This window comes from Sebastes umbrosus, chromosome 21 (genome assembly GCF_015220745.1).
Source record: "Sebastes umbrosus isolate fSebUmb1 chromosome 21, fSebUmb1.pri, whole genome shotgun sequence".
NCBI lineage: Eukaryota > Metazoa > Chordata > Actinopteri > Perciformes > Sebastidae > Sebastes > Sebastes umbrosus.
The window spans coordinates 10,650,417-10,658,270 of NC_051289.1; the positions used below are offsets into that span (position 1 = coordinate 10,650,417).

General features: G+C 41.6%; 1 protein-coding gene across 1 annotated transcript in view; it reads right to left on the reverse strand.

The window, feature by feature from the left end:
- map3k22 (mitogen-activated protein kinase kinase kinase 22) overlaps window positions 1-6,285 on the reverse strand; it is a 46,077-nt gene extending 39,792 nt beyond the window's left edge. Inside the window, exon 1 of the mRNA XM_037756949.1 lies at window positions 5,864-6,285. The gene's annotated coding sequence lies outside the window, so the exon portion shown is untranslated. The remainder of the gene's footprint in view (window positions 1-5,863) is intronic.
- Window positions 6,286-7,854: the final 1,569 nt, after the last annotated feature.

Below are 7,854 nucleotides of genomic sequence, written 5' to 3' on the forward strand. Positions count from 1 at the left end.
AAAACAGTGGGAAAAAAAGGACATCACTAGTGCCCAAAGTGACATCTTTAAACACAAGAATAGTCAATCTATAGGAAGTAAAACAGCAAATCATTACATTTAAAAATCTGGAACCAGAAAATGTCCATGTGTAGACTGAAACATCTCAACAAATATTGTAGAGATAACCATGAACATTTCATACAGACAATCTTGGTCCCAAGAGGATGAATGCTACTACCTTTGGCGATTCATTTACTTTTCATCTAAGGCCACCAGAAAAGTCAAAGTTTTCACTTATCCATTAAAATGTCTACACATTTACTGGGTGGATTGGCACATTTGGTGCAGACATTCATGATTCCCAGATGATGTGTTCTAATAACTTTGGTGATCCTCTGACTTTTCATCTAGCGTCAACATTTTTATTTGTCCGACACTTTGGTTTATGACCTAATAATACCTGCAAAAAACATTCCCATCAGCTGTACTTTGTGGTTCTTCATCAGGTATCGAGCTAACTCAGGTGTGTGTGTCATTAAAATTAATAGTCAAGTCCCACCTATGGGTGTGGCTGCAGCCACAGAAGTAGAGCACATCTCAAAGCCAGAGTCAATCAAATATGTATAATTAGACTATGACGCAGCTTTATTGAAATTGGTCAATCATGGCAATCTACGGTCTGTTATAAAGAAATAACAGACCGTTGCTACGGATGTGGTTCTGATGTTGGATTCTGGCAGACATTAGCAGTTCCCTAAAAGCGGTACACTCTCCCAACGTGGCTGTAGAATATTAGTCTTGTTTTGTGGAGTCTTAAAAATGGGTTTTGTAGAAAAACATTAAATATACCCCAAAGTAAGGTATTGAAAAAGTGCTCTATTAATTATTTTGTCCATAAACTGCCAATGCAATTTCCCAGAGCCCAAAGAGACTCCTTAAAATTGCCTGTTTTATTCAATCAAAATTCAAATACATTCAGTTTTAATGGTATAAAACTGAGCTAAACTGCAAATCCTATCATCTGAGGATCTGGAACCAATGAATGTTACTTAAACGATTTATCAATCATACGTTTAAGCCAGTGGGCAACTCCGGCCTTAAACTTGCATTTTTTCGAATAGCCAGCAGGGTCGACTACTCTGGTTGCAAAAAGAAGTCTGATTGTATAGAAGTCTATGAGAAAATGAGCCTACTTCTCACTTGATTTATCACCTCAGTAAACATTGTAAACATGAGTTTATGGTCTCAATCGCTAGTTTCAAGTCTTCTTCAATACAACATGATGTTCATTTAGTAAATTATGGTCCCATTTAATGTAAAATAGACCATAAAGCAGGGTATGTTTTAGGGCGTGGCTACCTTGTGATTGACAGGTTGCAACCACGGCGTTGTCCGGTCTGGGAGTTGTCCGTGTTTTCGTAATTTTCAGTTCAAGAAAGTTAATTATAATCATTTTGGTCGCCTGAAAATGTTTTATTCATCATTCGGTTGTACGTAGCTCCACCCTCTCGTGTTACTTCTGGTTGCAAAAAACCAAGATGGCGACGGCCAAAGACCAAGATGGAGATGGACAAAATGCAGAACTCAAGGCTTCAAAACGGCAGTCCACAAACCAATATGTGACGCCACGGTGACTACGTCCACTTCTTACATACAGTCTATGGTTTCATCACTTCAGTTTTGAACCATTTTGACAAAACTAGTCCTAGGAGAGAGTAGCTGGTATAATGAGGGCCCAAAGGGACGTCTGAATAGTGGAGCTGGATGTTAACTCAATCCACTGGTACCAATCAGACTCCAGTAGTAAGAGGATCCTCCTCGGAGAAAGTGATGGCTCTATCAGCTCAGAGATAAGTAGATCTGTCTGCCATTACCATCAACCACACAACACCACGGCTAAAAATAGCCAAACGAAGGAGTGATTCTCATGCCGTCCACAGCACATCCCCTCCCCGGATCACCAGAACTATATACTCCACCCCCCCCTGAGAGGAATCTAAGCACAATCTGTAAAGTAAGCTGTCTTTTCCATTATGCTGTGACGTGCTATTACAAGCACATTCATTCATTGTGTTTCTCCACCCAAATGCAGCCATGCAGAGACAGCTCATAGACTTAAACCCATTTCACGAGACAGAATGTCAAACAGCTGTGGATCAGGAACGTATTTCTGCTTTGCCACCAAAGCTTCAACCATGAAGAGCGTCTCTGGTTCTGGTGCTTTTGATGCTCAAGAGGCTGAGTGAGTGTGACATGGAAAAACCCAAAAGCAATTTCATGATTTAATTTCAATCCCCCGTGGATTTCATTTAACATCTCGGCAACAACAAACTACAAACGGGCCTCGCTTCGCTCATATTTGAATACATCAAAAACAAGGAGAAGTGACGGTGATTCACACGACATTTTACACAAACTTGTCCTCAGTGTTGTTGTATGAGTCCAGTCTGGCAGTGTTGTGTCTACCCAGCTTGTCCTTGCGGTCTCTGCTGCTGATGGCTTTGTCCTTACGGTCAGACAGGCCGTGCAGACAAAGCTCAATCAGGACAACTTCCTCTTGGTTTTTGTGGAGGAGGGGGCCGGAGCTCAACGATAAAGAAAGGCGACCCAGACTGACTTCTGGAAAGCGGTCAGACGACTTCACTTTCTACTTTTGTAGGCTTAATTCAAAAGTGATAAGAGATGTATTTCTTTCCATTAGCCACAAAATACCTCTTAACCCATTTGTGCCCACTACTGAAATTTTTCATTCGCTTTGGTGGAAGTGTTCTCTGGGCTTGCCTTATGTCCAAATGTGAAGAAATTATCAAAATCGGTCAAACCGAAAACTGTTTTTCTCGAGTCTATTGCAAAAACGTAGTCCCATGTGCCCAAATAATAGATATAGTATGATAAGAAAATTACTGTATCTCAGAAACTACAAGGAGCACAATCGAGTATTTAGTATCTATGAACTCATAACAAGCTGAATAAGAAAGATATGCACACATATGCAGTGTAAAAAAACATGTTTCATATGGAAAACATTCAATAAACACAATGTTAGCGTTTTTACTAATTTTTCCAAAATCCTTAATTCAACTATTATTAAAAGTGTGATTTTTCATGTGATCTAAAAATGTCAAAGTTGTCCTGTTAGATACCTTCCCAACGTATGTCTGCACCAAATTTCAAGACTTTTGACCAATCAGAACAAATGTTGTCGCATTTTTCCTTAACATACTAAATATAGTCTTTGGGCACAAATGGGTTAATGACAAGACTCTTAATTCAGTATTCCCACAGTCAGCAGTTTCTGCTTTACGTCATCTTGGGTGTGCCGCAACCAGCTTTGCACACCTGTATTTGTGCAGTGTGTCAATCTTTCTTCATTGCACACAAGCTCAAACTTTGTTACGTTGTTTAGAAAGTGTTGAAGAACTGGGATCTTTAGGTGAATACATAGATTTTTCACAGAGTTCATATCTGGGTCCTGTCCTGAAGCCACTCCAGCGTTTTCTGGAGAAGTGAATCATTGTTCCATTCTGAGGTTATTTTCCTCGAGGATATATCTGTATTTGTCCCAGCCCATTTTTCTCTCTGTCCTCTTTGTCTCCCAGTTTTTGCAGCTGAGAAGCAGGTAGCTGCTTTACCATAGGGGATGGTATAATCCAGGTGGCTGCCGGTTATTTGGGTTGTGCCAGATCCAGTGCTGCTTGACAATCAGAGCTCAATTTCTTCTTGTCTTGTCTTGTCAGACTAGACAATCTTTTTCCTCTCATGCTCAGAGTCCTCTGTGCCATCTGGCAAAGACTGAGAGGGCTTTTTTTTTTTAGTGTTTTACTTAAGAGTGGATTTCTATCTCCGACACAGCTCTGATCGATGGAGAGCTGAAGAGATGGTTGCCCTTCTGCCTGGTTCTTCCATCTCTGCCGATGATTGAAGCTGTCTAACAATGGTTACTTGGTTTTTCCTGCCAAATTTGATCAGACTGGCAGCTTCAGGAAGAGTCATGGTGGTGGTATTATACCTCTGGCTCCATGCCTCAACACAATACCATCCAAGAGGTCTACAGAGAATTCCCTGGACTCTTAATATGGACAAAAAACCAAGCCTACGCCAAACTCGAGGCTTCAAAACAGCAGTCCACAAACCAATGGGTGACGTCACGGTGACTACGTCCACTTTTTATATACAGTCTATGCCCGTGTATAGGTCAAGCTCCAAAAATGCTGACTCCTACATTTCCCATAATGCAATCAACAGCATTTTCCTGTGAGGGTAACTCCACTGCACTTAGTAAAGCAGGCTTTCTGTTTCTGCAAGACAACAACATGTGAAGTTTCCAAAGCTACTGCTCATTGAACACAACGTCTCTCCTGTCTGGCACGCCGTGCACAGTAAATATACAAATAGTCCTGCGTCAAGCTTGTTAAGAAGGTATGACACTTAATGACAAACTTGTTTTGCTGTCTAGCGTAACCAGGCAACGTCCCAAACAGGCCTTCCAGGGAAGATAATAAGCCCGCTGCTGCTGGTTGGAATTGAGTCACCGTGACCTTTCACCTCCAACCCTCTGGTCAGTGGGCGTCTGGCAGCCGGTCAGGCTCCTGTGAATCCGGCGTGACTTCACACTCGTCAGTGGAGGGAGACGGCGTGAGGGAGAGGAGGTCGCTCTGATTAAAGAAACTGTCCTGAGAGTTTGACAGCCGGATGTTAAGGAGAGTTAATAGATGGACACAACTTTCTCTCCTGAGAAATACAGCCTGCTCTGACATGCTTTACAACGCTCCTTAAGCACTTGACAAATATCGACCTTGCACCTGCGGAACAGAAAGTCAAGCGATAAACTCTTCCTCATTAGTGCCATCAAAACACAATTAGCAACCCGTCGCTTCTGTCTCCGGCTGGCATATTTACTGTGGGATCCAGGCCCTGTTATCAGCCAAATGGATTGTTTTGTGCTTGAGGCACACCAAGCATATCTGTGGGCGGCTTCCACTTGACAGTTTTGACTCTCACTTTAAGGCTATTTCTGAGCCCCCCGGGGCACGCCAATGTGCTGATGAACTCACCCGACAGTCGGTCGGCTTGCTCAGACTCCTGCGAGTGCACTTCACATCGGTTTGATTTGATGAACATGATGGCCTCATTAAAATCTAATTTGGCGGATTGTCTCAGAGGTCTGCCTGCCATCGCAGGGATGAGCGGTGAGCGATGGATGACGGATATCTCACCAGCATCCCCATCACTTTTACTCTATCAAAAATACTTTGGAAATGCATGGATGGAAATGGGCAAAGGGACCAGGAAGGGGAGGAAAAAATGAAACATGAGAAGGACTTTTCAGGAGAGCTGAGGTTTTTCAACACCGGTTTGAGTGACCACTGTGAATCACAGAGGTCTGGACGACTGACAGCAGAGAGAAAAAGGATGCAGAACATGAATGAGTCTACAAGCACAGGATGACAATGACTTTCCAGACATGCAATTTAGGCTTTACTGATGCCAAGTAAAGCACACAACATAGTCAAAACCATGTGAGGAGTGTTTTGCACTACAAATAACCACTCAGAATCAAATGCAAACACTTATTCTAGCAATAAAATGTGAATTTATCAACAAATATGTGGCTGATTATGGACCTCAACTTATCCAAAATTCAAATTTACTGAAGAAACACTTGCAATGAAACACATCTGTGGTTGTTCCCAGTAAGTTTGCAATCAGTAAAACATAATGCACATGTTTGTGTTTTATTAAAACAACAATTTAAACAAATGAGCAAATTAATAATAGCTGCAATTTACTGGAAATTTCATTTGGTGTAAACAGGAAATAAGAGTCTGAAAGCAGTGGTCTCACATAAACAAATCAGACATAATGCAGACTGGACTCTTACCTTGTTATCAGTGTGTCTCCATGTTGTAGTTGTTTCTGCAGGATGTGTGAAGATGAATTTAGAGTAAATTATCACAGATTGTTATAAAAAAAAAATGTTAGGAAGAGTGGAAAAATCCCAGCAGATGCAGAGCAAATCTTCCCCAAAAAACAGTGGTCTGGTATCCGGAAACTGCGCTCAGTGCTGGAGGATCACAAGCTGTTGTTGTTGAGGCTGAGAGATGTGGTGCATTGCTCCAGAGTCTGTGTGTTTACACAGACAAGCAACAAACTGCTTGATGGCTGATGTGCTCCAGAGGAGGAAAGTTAGTTTGTTTTCTTCAGCCTGCTCTTCGCTTGGTCTCCACACACACACTAGCAGAGAGAGAGAGGAGCTGAGTTTTTCCCTGGAGCTGCGCCTCTGATGTCAGCAACAACGTGAGCTCCAGGAAGTGGTGACGCTCTCCGGTGGTGCGTTTCCAAGGCAGCGGGCGTCAAAAGAGCAGGAAGCACCGCCCTCCTGTGGACACCTGGAGCAGGTACAGCATCTGGTACATCATGCCTGAAAACACATCCAGGATACTCAAACACCACTGGAAAAATGAGAAATAGACAGACTTTTGATTGCTATTCATTAAGCACATTTTTATTGTATTGTAATTTTATTCTACTTTTTATTATTTTGGTAAGTACCAGGTCTTCGGTTGTCAGTGTGTCTTCTTTGTATTAACAGAACATTATACATACATACTTTACATTGATATTATTATTATTATTATTACAACCAGAGAAAAAAAAAAACATAATTGAAATAATTAATGTGAAATGTCTTCATTTAATAAATACTACTACTATTACGACTACTACTATAACAAAAATAATAATAATAATAATAATAATAATAATAATAATAATTATAATAATAATAATTATAATAATAATAATTGCATATATATAGTATATATTTCCGCAGTCTTCTTGTATTAATTAAGCAAATAACATATGGCAGCAACCATCATGACAGTGCTCATGGTCTGAGGACAGCCACACTTGAAAGTTAAAAGAGGAGGTTTAGGTTGCAGGTTTGCCAATTGTGAAAACGTTTAGGAACTTTTAGCTAAACTACAAAAAAAATGTATGTATGTATGTTCTGCTTTAAGCTGGAATGCATACATGCCACTCCTCAAGCTGCAGGGACACGTATTGTAGATGACAGCTGCTGAGTGCAGAGATGGCAGCAGCGCTGGCTGATGTTGTCACTCGATAAGTTCCCCTACAGTATCTGTAGGTAGTGTGCCTGATGGACAGAGTGGCAGCACTTTCTGAGGATGGAGTAGTGCTCCTCTGGGTCACACAGGCACAGTTTCAGCAGATAAACCTGTAACATCTGTACACATCTGTAACATTTGAACACAACTGATTTATTTTTCTGGCAGTTGGACAGCATGTTGTGTTCAATCAGCCAGCGTGTCAGCGTGAGCTCCAGACTAATGGGCAGTGACAGTAAGACAGACAGACCATGCAGCAGAGTATTGTAACTCATCTTAACAGTATGCTGCTCTCCTGTCAGATTGCTGAACCATTGCATTGCATGCTAGAAAAGAGGCTACCTGTGTGTATGCACCAAAGTAATTTATAATAGGCACAAAAATGTAACCCCGGGCAGTCCTGTCTTCCTCTTTTTGTCACATTAGACCAGACAATCAGAATAACAAATGCTCCACTGACCTTGTCCCCAGCATCGCTCTCTTCACATTAGTTCCACACAGCAGCACTGTTTTATTGTGATCAGACATGCCCTTGCTTGCACTGTGTAAGACTGCTCGAGTGCAATGAATACCAATTGGACATTTGCATCTCTCTGTGGACTTGCAGCGCTTGTAGACGCTGAACGGTGCTGTAGATGAACACCACAGGCAGCGGTTTGGAACAATAACAGGCTATGTGTGTGCGTGTGTGTGCAGCATCACTTTAGAGAATGTTTCAGAGAGATTTGGGGTCTCTGGAGGAAAG